This window comes from Leucoraja erinacea, chromosome 8 (assembly GCF_028641065.1).
Source record: "Leucoraja erinacea ecotype New England chromosome 8, Leri_hhj_1, whole genome shotgun sequence".
NCBI lineage: Eukaryota > Metazoa > Chordata > Chondrichthyes > Rajiformes > Rajidae > Leucoraja > Leucoraja erinaceus.
The window spans coordinates 74,183,982-74,198,610 of NC_073384.1; the positions used below are offsets into that span (position 1 = coordinate 74,183,982).

Consider the following 14,629-nt stretch of genomic DNA (forward strand, 5'->3'; position numbering starts at 1 on the left):
ATTCCTTTGCTAGAATTGTGAACTGGATACGACGATTCAAAAAGTGCTTCCACTGCATTACATCTCACTGGCATTACCAATAAACACAATTGACTCAAGTTCAAGTTCAAATGAGTTTATTCTCACGAGTCCCTGTATAGGACAATGAAATTCTTGCTTTGCTTAAGCACACAGAACATAGTAGGCATTTACTACAAAACAGATAAATGTGTCCATATACCATGATATAAATATATACACACATGAATAAATAAACTGGTAAAGTGCAAGTAACAGAAAGTGGTTATTAATAATCAGAGTTTTGTCCAAGCCAGGTTTAATAGCCTGACGGCTGTGGGGAAGTAGCTATTCCTGAACCTGGTTGTTGCAGTCTTCAGGCTCCTGTACCTTCTACCTGAAGGTAGCGGGGAGATGAGTGTGTGGCCAGGATGGTGTGGGTCTTTGATGATACTGCCAGCCTTTGTGAGGCAGCGACTGTGATAAATCCCCTCGATGGAAGGGAGGTCAGAGCCGATGATGGACTGGGCAGTGTTTGCTACTTTTTGTAGTCTTTTCCTCTCCAGGGCGCTCAAGGCCTGATTGCCTGCAGATATGTGGATCCAATGTTACCTTACCACTAACTAATTCTTTTTTAAACTAACACAACCCTTACACTATTTTTTAAACTAACACAACCCGGAAAGCATCTTATCCGGGAACATTACCATCTGGTTTGGGAATTGCTCTGCCAAGGACAAGAAGGCTCTGCAGAGAGTAGTGCGTTCAGCCGAACGCACTATGGGAACTTCACTCACCCCCCTGCAGGAACTATACAACAGGAGGTGCAACTCCAGAGCAAATAAAATCATGGGAGACCCCTTCCACCCCTGCAACGGACTGTTCCAGCTGCTACGGTCAGGCAAACGCCTCCGTTGCCATGCGGTGAGAACGGAGAGGTTGAGAAGGAGTTTCTTCCCAGAGGCAATTCGGACTGTAAACGCCTATCTCACCAGGGACTAACTCTACTGAATGTTTTTCCTTCCATTATTTATTATGTAAAAGAATATGTTTGTTATGATTGTGTTTATAATTTGTTTGGTTATTTTGTTGTTTGTCTTTTGCACAAAAGTCCGCGAGCATTGCCACTTTCATTTCACTGCACATCTCGTATGTGTATGTGACAAATAAACTTGACTTGACATTGCGTTGCTAACAAGCTCCATCGCTTGAAACTGGTGCCATTTACTGGTTCAATTCCCCCTCTCCGCCTGATATGAAAGGTGTTCAAGCTCTCGCAAGGAATCTACAAGATAGCACCAGTTCAGTCACTGTACCACAGAAAGCTCAACAATAAAAATTCAGTTTTCCTTTTGCATATTCAACCTGCTCAGACAGATTGTTGCTGCAGATACTCCTGCCTACCACTTTCTCACTGCTTTCTCGCACACTTGGCTCCATCGGTGATGTGCATGCTACCAGCTATTTTAATTTCACAAGACGGCTCATTTGTTCTAACAAAGTAGCAATGCCAAGCAAAAATTTAAAAAACAAAATCTCTAAACAGCCCAGCTTTGAAAAAAATCACACATCACAAATATATTGGATCAGAGAAGTTGAGAATATTAATAAGCATGTGGAATTACAATATTTAAATAGCAACATTTCTATCAGGTGGAAGCTTAAGGTTGAAAATGTCATGAAAATTATGGTCTTGACATTGATTCATAAATACTCATGTCATGATATTCACAAGCCACTGCATGAGAAAATACATTTAAATGAGTATAAATATTGCCTTTTGTTTTGAGCTTTTACACAAAATAATCAGCTGGGCTGGGTGGATTCAGGGAGGTTGGCTGAATCTGGGATCTAAGTCTTATAATAAAGGGTAGGTATATTGGGATCAATTAAGAAACTTCTTCAAACTGGTAAATCTTTGGAATACTCCCCGAGAGATGTGGAGGCTCAGAAATCAACTTCACTCGAAGATTGACACAAAATGCTGGAGTAACTCAGCGGGTCAGACAGCATCTCTGGAGAAAAGGAATAGGTGACGTCTCGGATCGAGAAGCTTTTTTAGACTCAACTTCACAATGGATTTCCAGATATTTAAAGAATTAAGGGTATGGGGAAAATATAGGAAAAGAACACTGTGGAAAGATCAGCCATGATCATTTTGTCCATTGTGATAAAGTACTTTAAGATGGTGGTAATGATGCAAAGTAACTCCTGCCTCAGTACTAACCTGGACTCACTTCAATTCAATGGATAAGCTTTTCCCACTGAGAGGAGGGAAGATGCAAACAAGGGGACATGACTTGAGAATTAAGGGACAGAAGTTTAGGGGTAACTTGAGGGGGAACTTCTTTACTCAGAGAGTGGTGGCTGTGTGGAATGAGCTTCCAGTGAAGGTGGTGGAGGCAGGTTCATTTTTATCATTTAAAAATAAATTGGATAGTTATATGGACGAGAAAGGAATGGAGGGTTATGGTCTGAGCGCAGGTATATGGGACTAGGGGAGGATACGTGTTCGGCACGGACTAGAAGGGTCGAGATGGCCTGTTTCCGTGCTGTAATTGTTATATGGTTAATTCACCTACCACCACAATTGATCAACAGAGAAGGGTCTGAAGAAGGGTTTTGGCCCGAAACGTCACCTATTTCCTTCGATCCATAGATGCTGCTGCACCCGCTGAGTTTCTCCAGCATTTTTGTGTACCTTCGATTTTCCAGCATCTGCAGTTCCTTCTTGAACTGAGGATGCGATCTCTTTGGCTCTCCACTGGACTGCTTGAATAATGGAAAACGTCAGGCTGCTGTTCATCGATTACAGCTGGATGGTCAACACCTTCAAACTCAGGGAAACTCAGGGAACCGTGTCTCTGCGCCTCCTTGCGAATCCTTGACCCCCCATTGATAACCCTCAATCTGCATGGATTGGCAACATCACCTCCTCCTCGAAGATCACCAGTGCAGGGGGACATTCATGCTGCATCTCAGTCTCCTGCTCCACTCTCTATCCTCGTGACTGTGTTGCCAGACACAGCTCCGATGCCATCGTTAAATTTGTTGACGATGCCAAGATTGGTTTAATTACGGGATATCAATAATCTGGTGAGTGGTGCCAGATCACCAATCTTGCTTTCAATGTTAGGAAGCCACGGAGTTGATTGCCGACTTCAATCAGGAAGGGAAAGCAGAAGCACCATTCACCCATCTTAAGTGGTTGAACTGTGGGATAGATTCAACAGCTTCAAGTTCCTGGTCATACACATCCCTTATGATCTATCCTGGGCCCAACACATTGATGCAATGACAAGGAAGACGATGCACCAATGCCTCCAACTCTTTGGATTTGAGGAGATTTGGCTTGTCACCGAATACGCTATCAAATTTCTACACGTGCACAGTGGATAGCATACTGACTGCTTGCATCACAACCCGATTGGAAATTTGAACACTCAAGAATGGTGGAAGCTGTAGAAAATGGTTTAATCACAGGTATTAACCACTCCAGTATCAAAGAGATCTGCAATACTGCCTCAGGAAAGGGCTACCATCAAAGACCCACACCATCCTGACCACCTCGGAAGGGTCTCAACCAAAAAACATCTATTACTTTTCTGACCCGCTGAGTTACTCCAGCTTTGTGTGTCTATTTTTGGTTTAAACCAGCATCTGCAGTTCCTTCCTACACGCTCTCCATCTGCTGCCACCATCTGGAAGTTGGTACAGGAGTCACAGAAAATACCTTCAAATAAAAGAATATCATCCTCACAGAAACTAAGAGGCTTGTGAACTACCTGGCAGTAACCATTACTATAGCTCAGCACCGAACCCTTATGACTCCGCTGTACTAAAATAGAGTAACGTTTAGTTTAGAGATACAGCGCGGAAACAAGCCCTTCAGTCCACTGAGTCCGTGCCGACCAGCGATCCCTGCACACTACACACACTGGGGACAATTTTACCCATACAATACAATAATACAACACAATACCTTTTATTTGTCATTTGAACCTCACATGTGGTTCAAACGAAATTTGGTTTCTGCAGCCATACAAGAAAAGAACCAAGACACACACCAACACAATTTACACAAACATCCTTCACAGTGAGTCTCCTTCTCACTGCGATGGAAGGCAAAGTCGTGTCTCTCCCCTGCTCTCCATTCCTCTCCCGAAGTCAAGGTTAAAGGCCCCGGCGGGCGCTAGCAGGTCCGTGGCCACTCAAAGCCACGCCGGGTGATGCAAGGCCCTGCCCCGGGTCCCAATGTTGGAGCCCCCGGCGGGCGCTAGCAAGTCCGCGGCAATTTACAGCCGCGCCGGGCATTGTAAGGCCCCGCTCCAGGTCACTCTCAACCCCGCAATTCGAGCGGGAGAAGTCGCCGCTGCCTATGCCCCGCAAAGCAGTCTCCCAGCAGGGACCCGCGAGCTCCCGGTGTCACCATCCACCAAGCCAATTAACCTACAAACCTGTACGTCTTTGCAGTGTGGGAGGGAACTGAAGACCTCGGAGAAAACGGTCACGCAGAGAACGTACAAACTGCGTAGAGACAAGCACCTGTAGTCGGGATCAAACACGGGTCTCCGGCGCTGCAAGTGCTGTAAGGCAGCAACTCTACTGCTGCGCCACCATGCCGCCCTGTTCTAGTGTTCTAGTTTCCTTAGAATTACTGATAATTGATCACATATTTATTGTTCATTGCTGCATCTAATGTGGGCTTTAAAACGGCAACAAGAATTTCATTGTTCCAGTTTATAATCCAGTGCATATGACAATTAAATACCCCATGATGAATGGCAGAGCTGGGTTAAGTGGGATAAGATGGATTTGTTTGTCCCAAATACTCTTTTATTCTTGTCGTGTTAAGGGCTTGTCCCACTTATGCGATCTTTTCGGCGACTTTACAGTTACAGTTGCAGCAGGTTGCCGAACATTTTCAGCATGTTGAAAATCCAGTGGCGACCAGATAAAGGTACGACTCTTTGGGCGACTACTCATGACCCTACAGGCGCCACATATCGTGGGGTGACCTAAATGGTTGGGAGTAGTTGCCCAAAGAGTCATACTTTTTTCTGGTCGCGGCTGGATTTTCAACATTTTTTTAATTTTCGGTGACCTCCTGCGACTGTAAAGGGTGCCGGCAAGTCACTGAAAAAAATTGCGGAAGTGCGACAGGCCCTTTAACGATTTAACAAAATACGATACAAGTAGACATCCGGAGGTGCAGTGTTCAGCAACTTCACTGCGAGCCGACATATGTCCAAAGAATTGGCTGGAAAGAATGCTAATCTCTAGGCACTCGTACAATCATGTGAGTTTATACTGGCAGAAGAGTGAAACAAAAAGAGGAAAAAGAATCTGCATGCCAGATCCTGTAAGTGGAATACTGTACTAGGGACAGAATCCAAACAGACAGCTAGCTTTTTTTTAATATAGCGTGAAGGAGCCAGAGCTATATTTAGCATGGCTGGTTTTTGTTTTAGTTCAAAGTATGTATTAAAAAAGTGCCTGGTCCTATGATCCCAACTGGAATTCCACAACAGGGGGGGAAAAAAATACCAAAGAGCATTCCAGCCAGAATAGTCTGCTTAACGCATCAGCAACAGTGCTTACATAGACAGTAAAATATTTTCCCACAGGATGCGTTTTATAGCCAGTCTCTCCGTCATGTACACAATTATGACTTGGATGCATCCACTTTGTGGATCCCATGATCTAAACTAGCAAAGACTTTGAAAGACTTTGAAATCTATTATCTCCAAATCCAAAGTAGAAATTAATAAGTAGAATTAATGCTTGGAAATCACAGCTATAAAACTACTTCCGTTTCTTCCTAGTTAACCCTATACAGAATACTTTAATAATAATATATTCAAGAGTTTCTTGTACAAATATTATTTCACTAAAACCAAATCATCAAACCACACGTTTGGTAGTAATAATTCTCTGAACCGAAATGAACACACCTTAGCAAATGAGGATAAATATCACACACATGCAGAAGGTAACCTGACCCAGAGAGACAGACACCGTCAGTGGGAATGGTCCATAAGATGTGTAGGAAGGAACTGCAGATGAAATAGACACAAAAAGCTGGAGTAGCTCATCGGGTCAGACAGCATCTCTGGAGAAAAGGAATGGGTGACATTTTGGGTCAAGAAGGAGGGTCTCGACCCAAAACGTCACCTATTCCTTTTCTCCAGAGATGCTGCCTGACCCGATGAGTTACTCCAGCTTTTTGTGTCTGTCCACATTTCACTAGCACCATCTGCTTTGATCTGTTGATTTTACACCTTTATCTTCCATATTTCTAGACTCCTTATCCCGAATTTCAGTCCGAAGAATAGTCTTGACCCCAAACATCACCCATTTGTTTCCTCCAGAGATGTGGTCTAACCCGCTGAGTTACTCCAGCTTTTTGTGTCTATCTTCGGTCCACAGAATGCGAGTTGCTTTTAATTCACGAGGATACTTCTAAGTAAATAAAGATACAATCATAGATTGTTCCTTCAGTTATATCATCCTAAATAAAACAAATTCCACTGGGAAACCTGATAAAGATATGAAAATAATACAAACACCCCCACGCCTATTGTCAAACTTCCAGTATAAATGACAGGATATAGTATTGATATGTAGGAAGGATGCTGGTTTAAACAAAAGTTAAGACACAAAAAGCTGGAGTAACTCAGCGGGACAGGCAGCATCTCTGGAGAGAAGGAATGGGTGATGTTTCGGGTCGAGACCCTTCTTCAGAGTCTCAACCGGAAACGTCGCCTATTCCTTCCTTCCAGAGATGCGGCCTGTTGCCCCGCTGAGTTACTCCAGCTTTGTGTGTCTATCAATAGTATTGACGCAATGTCCAACAGGGTCTGTCAAAACTTAAAACTATATGGCATGAAAGAATTGTCAAGCTAGGCAAATAGTTTCTCTTGCAAAATAAATATAGTCCCAACCTAATAAAAGTAACCATGAGGCAAACTAAAGATACTGAAAGATGATTCCAACCCCAAGTATTTCTGTGTCAATCACTTTCTTTTAATTCAACTACCTTCAATACTTCTTTTATTTGTTTTAATTGGGGTCCCAAACGACACACACGCTGGTACGATATATAGCTTAAACTAATGCTCTGTCCGACAGCCAATTGGCTTCTCAGAAAATAGAAAAACAGTAATTAAAATTATATTTCAATATCAGTATTGCCCACAACTCACCACACAATTACACAAGAGTCTGAAGAAGGGTTTTGGCCCAAAACGTTGCCTATTTCCTTCCCTCCATAAATGCTGCCTCACCCGCTGAGTTTCTCCAGCATTTTTGTGTACACACAAAAACTTGGTCTTGAACCTGCGGCAATTTTATCCACCAACCTTGAAGTTATCTTCGACAGCAGAACAGGTTTTCACCACACCCTGCTGTTAAATATGCAAGAGCTTCCCTCATTCAAAAGCCAGCAACACTACTGTGTCCCCAAAAACTATGATTATCAGGAGATTATCAGCTACAGGACATCCTTCTTCCCTGTGGCTATCAAACCCTACAACTCTGCCCCCCCCCCCCTTCCGAGAGGTAGACCGAGACTGCCCACCGTCCCCCTACCCAATCTTTGCACATCCCCAATCCTTTCCACTCAGCACTTTAATTTCATGTTCCATATATTTTGTGTTTTTATGTTGGCAGAGCAAATTTCCCACCTGGGATAAATAAAGTTCTATCGTATTGTAATTCAATAGGAATTCATCCACTGCAGATACATTCTTGTCTAATTAAACAGCTTTAATTACTGGTGCCCAGTTCATCTTTCCTACGCAATTTTCTGCAAGCAGTCATGTGATAATGTTTAAGGCCAAGCCACATTTTACTGTCCAGTTAGACTGTTCAAGCCACAGGCTTCCTGGAGTAATGACCTCCACATGTCATGCCTTGGCTTTTAACTTGTTGCACAGCATCAACTCCAAGGTCAGTTCCAAAAAAGTGGTGTTTTACTGTTGAGCATTATCCTCTCAGGAAGCTTCCACAAATAATTACACACGGATGTATTTAAAAAAAAAAAAAGGATTACAATCATTTCTGGAATTCCCTGAACATGAAGGATGGGGGGTGAGGGGAGGGAAAGTAAAATATTTACAATCCCTAGTGGGTTGCATTGTGACCACAGGGCTGTAACACGAAAAGAGCATTTGTAATTACATTGAACTTTTTTGCAGCCTCAGAATGCTCCACAACATGAATAACCTCTGGGGAGGATTGCAAATATCACGACAGCTTGTCCAATGACCGAGATGGCTAGTTGTGCAGATCCACAAGATGGTGGATATCTTTGGCAGTGAAAGCGTTTTTTTTTTTAAACATGATTTACTTTTTGCGCAGAACATAATTTAGGAGAAATCTTATAAATTCTTAACACTTGGTAAAAGGACAGAGAAGCACGAAACAAACAGTTCTGCTCTGTCATAATCTCAAATTCTATAAAAAGTTTGCACACTGGAAATTCTCCAATTATTCGGGCGGCACGGTGGCGCAGCGGGAGAGATGCTGCCTCACAGCACTTACAGCACCAGAGACCCGGGTTCGATCCAGACTACGGGTGCCGTCTGCAATGGTGTATGTACGTTCCCCTTGTGACCACGTGGGTTTTCTCCGAGATCTTTTGTTTCCTCCCACACTCCAAAGACGTACAGGTTTGGCAGTTAATTGGCTTGGGTTTGTATACTTGGTACAAGTGTAAATTGTCTCTAGTGTGTTAATGTGCGGGGATCGTTGGTCGGCACGGATTGGGTAGGCCGAAGGGCCTGTATCTCTAAACTAAACTAAACTACAACTGATGGTCTGAAATAAATTACAATGACACCAAGCAGCTGATGATCCAAAGTCCATTTGATGGTTGAGTGAACAATTGCAGAGTGAAAACACTGGAGACTTCAGAGCAAAGGGTGCAATAGATTCCTGGTCCATAACACTTGTTCTTGCCTTGCTCTGTCCAGCAGCTAATGATGCATCAGAATTGGTGATCAGTGGTCGGTGGGGCCGCTGCGAGTCGGCTGCCCTGCCAGCAGCTTGTTCGTCATTTCTTCTTTTTTGTTTTTTTGTGTGTCGAAATGTGTGCTTTAATGTCTCCGGGTGTGCTTGTTAATGGTCACCTCCTCCACGGGGTGTGACTTGTACCATTGTGTGGGGCCTTTCCCGGAGTTGGGGGTGTTCCAGCAGGGGTGGCGTGGAATTCTCTTCGCGGAGCGGGAGAGCCCTTGCCGGGGTCGCCAGAAGGGAGTGCTCCAATCGCTGGCCCGCGGCTTATAACATCCTGAAGCCGCGATCTGCGGAGCTTCTAGCCGTGGGCAAGGCGTGGACCCACAGCGGGATCCCTCGCCGGGCATATCCGGAGAAGAGCTCCAACCGCCGGCCTGCGGCCTACAACATCCTGAAGCCGCGGTCTCCGCTAGGGAAGCACCAATTCAGGACTTACTGTCCCGACGAGAGGGCCTGTACATCCAGTCGCCCGCAGTGGTTGTGGATGTTTATGGCCCGGACCATGGGGGAACAATTGAGGAGGACTGACTGTACCACAGTGAAGAATGCTGTGGTCGATGTTTGTGTTAAATTTTTATTGTGTATTGCGTGTTCTTTTTTCATTGTACTGCTGCTGGCAAATTCATTTCACTGCACTTTATTGTGTATGTGATGAATAAAAACAGATTGATTGATTGATGACTGCAGAAACCAAATTTTGTTTGAATCTCAAGAGGTTCAAATGATAACAAATAAATTGTATCATTGTATTAACATCTTTGGAGATGGGAGTGTGTCGGCAGGGAAGAGGAGAGGAGGCTAGCAGGTTAAGAAGAATGAACATTGTGAAGTCTTAAGGTTGTAAAATTTCAAGTAATCCTGGCAAAATCTAGTTATATATTTGCAGAACTTCTTAAAATTAAATAACAGAGGATTAAAAAGGTCAACCACAACATGTTATGTATCTAAAGTACAAGATTACCAAAAAAAAGCACTAATATATTCAACCGCTGGTATACCATTAGCAATCTACTCTTGCCAAATTAAAAGCCAAAGCAATAAAATATAGATTAGGCAACCATTTGAATCGTATAACCTTGAATTTGCCGTCTAATGTTGCTACTATTGTAGCTAGTGTAATTAGAAGGTAGTGTAACTTTGCATTTTAGAATCTAAATATTCTGATCACTTGAAAAGCTAGCCATGACCAATTCAACTTCCAAGTTAATACAGCTATTCATCATTAACATGATTGAAATTCATAGAAACATAGAAATTAGGTGCAGGAGTAGGCCATTCGGCCCTTCGAGCCTGCACCGCCATTCAATATGATAATGGCTGATCATCCAACTCAGTATCCCGTACCTGCCTCTCCATACCCTCTGATCCCTTTAGCCACAAGGGCCACATCTAACTCCCTCTTAAATATAGCCACTGAACTGGCCTCAACTACCCTCTGTGGCAGAGAGTTCCAGAGATTCACCACTCTCTGTGCGAAAAAAGTTCTCCTCATCTCGGTTTTAAAGGATTTCCCCCTTATCCTTAAGCTGTGACCGCTTGTCCTGGACTTCCCAAAACATCGGGAACAATCTTCCTGCATCTAGCCTGTCCAACCCCTTCAATTAGTGACATTTTGAATTTTGTTCCAATTAAAATGTAGTTTGGATTTGAATTTAAATGCAGTTACATCTTCCCATTAATGAAAACAAGTAACCTTCCGATTTCCCCCTTTAATACAAGGAAAAGAGCGCAGCCTAGTCAACTGGTTATCACCCCATGGAAACAAATAATGTGGGAAGGAATTGCCTATCTGCAGGAGAAACCACTTATTGGGACTCAAGTTTTTTTTTCTGCCATAGAAGGCTAATCATTGCAGAAGGTTATCTGCCAACATCAGTATCCGTTTAGATAGACATAAAAAGCTGGAGTAACTCAGCGGGACAGGCAGCATCATTGTAGGGAAAGAACGGATGACATTTCGTGTCAAGACCCTTCTTCAGACTGGTTAGGGATAAGGGAAATGAGAGATATAGACTGTGATGTTGAGAGATAAGGAACGGTGAATGAATGATATTCAATAAAGTAACAATGATAAAGGAAACAGGCCTTCATTAGCTGTTTGTCGGGTGAAAATGAGGCCGTCAAACAAAGCAGTCTACCCTTGTTATCACAGACCTCTTTACAATGGGTTTTGGTTACAGCAGATGTAACATCCCCACAGTAAACACACACCACTGACTTGGAGATCTCAGGCTGCTGGTTACACTGTGGGAGGGCATTGAAATAGACACGCAAGGATATTCTATTACACAAATACACACTTTTAGCTGTGAAAAGGAACTTTATATTTGAAAACAACTTATCGCATCACGGAGTGGTTGGAGCAAATCCCTTACTCAGTTATAGCGGACAACCAGCAATAATGGACACCATTCCAACCCGCGCCCCCCCCAACTACTTGTCATTTAGACGTGTTTAGAGATACAGCATGGAAACAGGCACTTCGGCCCACTGAGTCCATGCCGCCCATTGGTCACCCATTCACACTAGTTATCCCACGGCCCATTAGCTGCAATTTACCAGAGGACAATTAACCCACAAAGCCTCCCGTCTTTGGAATGCGAAAGAAAATTGCAGAACTCAAAGGAAATCCACGCAGTTGCAGGGAGAGTTATGCCCCTGTCCCACTTAGGAAACCGGAACGGAAACCTCTGGAGACTTTGTGCCCCACCCAAGGTTTCTGTGCAGTTCCCGGAGGTTTTTGTCAGTCTCCCTATCTGCTTCCACTACCTGCAACCTCCGGCAACCACCTGCAACCTCTGGGAACCGCCCGGAAACCTTGGGTGGGGCGCAAAGTCTGCAGAGGTTTCCGTTCAGGCTTCCTAAGTGGGACAGGGGCATAACAAACTCCACACGGACAGCATCTGAGGTCAGGACTGAACCCGGGTCTCAGATACTGAGTGGCAGCGGGTCTACTGCTGCTCCACTGTGCCACCCCCAGCTGCTTGTCCATCAGCTCCAGCAATATTTATGCTCTACACAAGTTGCCTTTAGACTTGTATCATCTTCTCTGGTTGGCACATGGCGCAGTTAGCACAGCTGCTGCCTCATAGCGCCAGAGACCCGGGCTTGATCCCGATCTTGGGAGTTTCCACGTTCTGCCTGTGCCCATGTGGGTTACCTACTGAAGTTCTTGAAGAAATGATACTTAATTTTTGATCTACAAAATAATTGCCTCAGAAATTTTATTTTTTCCATCCTGGTCTTTCTCTGATAAATGGTGAGCAATGGATTGCGGAATTGCAATGGAATATCTATATTACTAAATCTCTGTTTTTGACCGCTTTTGGCCTTCTGTGCTGCGATTTCCGAGAGAACGCCGCCACCTACGGCCGTCATTTTTGGCCACCTCGCTCAGAGCCCCCCTCCGCCGCATGTGTGCCGAAGATTTTTCCCGTCGATGAAAAATGACAGAGATACTAATGTTTTTTACAAAATTCCCCATTCTCTCTGCTGCCCCTGCTTGAGGGAGGGGGAGGGACTATAAAACCAGGAAGTGGTGTGCCTCAATCAGTCTCTACATGTGGTGTGCCTCAATCAGTCTCTACATGTGGTGTGCCTCAATCAGTCTCTGCAAGTGGTGTGCCTCAATCAGAGCTCTGAACAAATGTCTCCACAGCTGTGAGTACCCATAATGTGGTTTGAAAATGAAAATATGGCTAGTTTGAGGGCATAAAGCACTGCCTACAAATGGTTGTTTGGGTTGAAGTGAAAAGGCACCCTCTCTCTCTCTCCCCTCCTCTCTGTCCCCACCTCTTTCTCTCTCCCTATCCCTCTCTCTTCCCTCCGCTCCCCTTCACCTCCCCTCTCCTCTCCCCCCCTCCCCCTCCTCCCTCCCCCCCCCCCTCCTCTCCTCCCCTCCCCTCTTCCCCCTCCTCTCCTCCCCTACATCCTCCCCCACCATCCCTCCCCTAAACCCCCCTCCCCTCCACACCCCTACCCCCTTCCCTCCACCCTCCCTGCTCTCCACCTCCCCTCACCTCTCTCAGCACACCCTCTCTCTCTCTCCCCCTCACCCTCTCTCTCTCCTCCCCTCCCCCCCCACCTTTCCTCTCACCCTCCCTCCCTCTTCTCCTCCTCTCCACCCCCCATCCCTCTTGCCTCTCTCTGTGTCTGTCCCTCTCTCTGCCCCTTCTCTCTCTGCCCTCACTCTGCACCCCCACCCCCCTCTCTAGATGTGACTGCGTTGGGGGCTATGCATCAGTAGATAGGGTGGTTATGGGGTAAAAGTAGCAAATTAATAATATTAATATAATATCAAGGGGGGTAATTAGCGTGAGTGGGGGGGGGGGGGAGATAGTTAGTGTGTGTGACGCTGCATGCCGCCTCCCCCCTCACAACCACACATTGGGGGAACAGACCCAACGGGTCTGCACTTGGTCTAGTAGATTCTAAATCTACACGTTTTTACCAATTTAAAATCCCTAAACCAGAATAAAAATTCAGCAGAGATCAGGATAGGAAGCAATTTAGCAGATAAGTGACTTGTCCAAAATTATTGTTCACCAATTTGGAAAATGTGAAATTTATCCCTTTGCATTTATATACAAGTATGGAAATGTTTGTAAACACTTACTGAACTGGACTTCAGTTCACTCCCTTCAAATTTACTGGAATACTTAAATTTGGATATGAAGTGACTCATGCCAAAAGAAAAGTTTTCCGCTCTTGTACATTTTAAGCAACTTTTACTCTTGCATGGGTGGTGTAGCAGAAGAGCTACTGCCTTACAGCGCCAGAGACCCGGGTTCAATCCCAGCCACGGGTGCTTGATTGTGCGGTGTTTGTATGTTCTCCCCGTGACCTGTGTGGGTTTTCTCAGGAATTTATGGTTTTCTCCCACACTCCAAAGATGTACGGGTTTGTTGGTTAATTGGCCTGGTACAAATGTAAAACGACCCAGCATGTGTTGGATGGTGCAAGTGTGCGTGGATCGCTGGTTAGTGCGGACTCAGTGGTCCGAAGGGCCTGTTCCTATTCTGCATCTCTAAACTAAACTTCTATAATATTCTTAAGTCTGTTTAGATAAAGTCATGATCACTTTGTAGAAACATAGAAACATAGAAATTAGGTGCAGGAGTAGGCCATTCGGCCCTTCGAGCCTGCACCGCCATTCAATATGATCATGGCTGATCATCCAACTCAGTATCCCGTACCTGCCTTCTCTACATACCCCTGATCCCCTTAGCCACAAGGGCCACATCTAACTCCCTCTTAAATATAGCCAATGAACTGGCCTCAACTACCCTCTGTGGCAGAGAGTTCCAGAGATTCACCACTCTCTGTGTGAAAAAAGTTCTTCTCATCTCGGTTTTAAAGGATTTCCCCTTTATCCTTAAGCTGTGACCCCTTGTCCTGGACTTCCCTAACATCGGGAACAATCTTCCTGCATCTAGCCTGTCCAACCCCTTAAGAATTTTGTAAGTTTCTATAAGATCCCCTCTCAATCTTCTAAATTCTAGAGAGTATAAACCAAGTCTATCCAGTCTTTCTTCATAAGACAGCCCTGACATCCCAGGAATCAGTCTGGTGAACCGTCTCTGCACTCCCTCTATGGCAATAATGTCCTTCCTCA

The 14,629-nt window shown here is 44.6% G+C and overlaps 1 protein-coding gene across 2 annotated transcripts in view; it reads right to left on the reverse strand.

Moving 5' to 3' along the window:
- cnksr3 (cnksr family member 3) overlaps positions 1–14,629 on the reverse strand; it is a 106,643-nt gene that overhangs the window by 56,346 nt on the left and 35,668 nt on the right. The gene's annotated exons all lie outside the window — the stretch shown is intronic.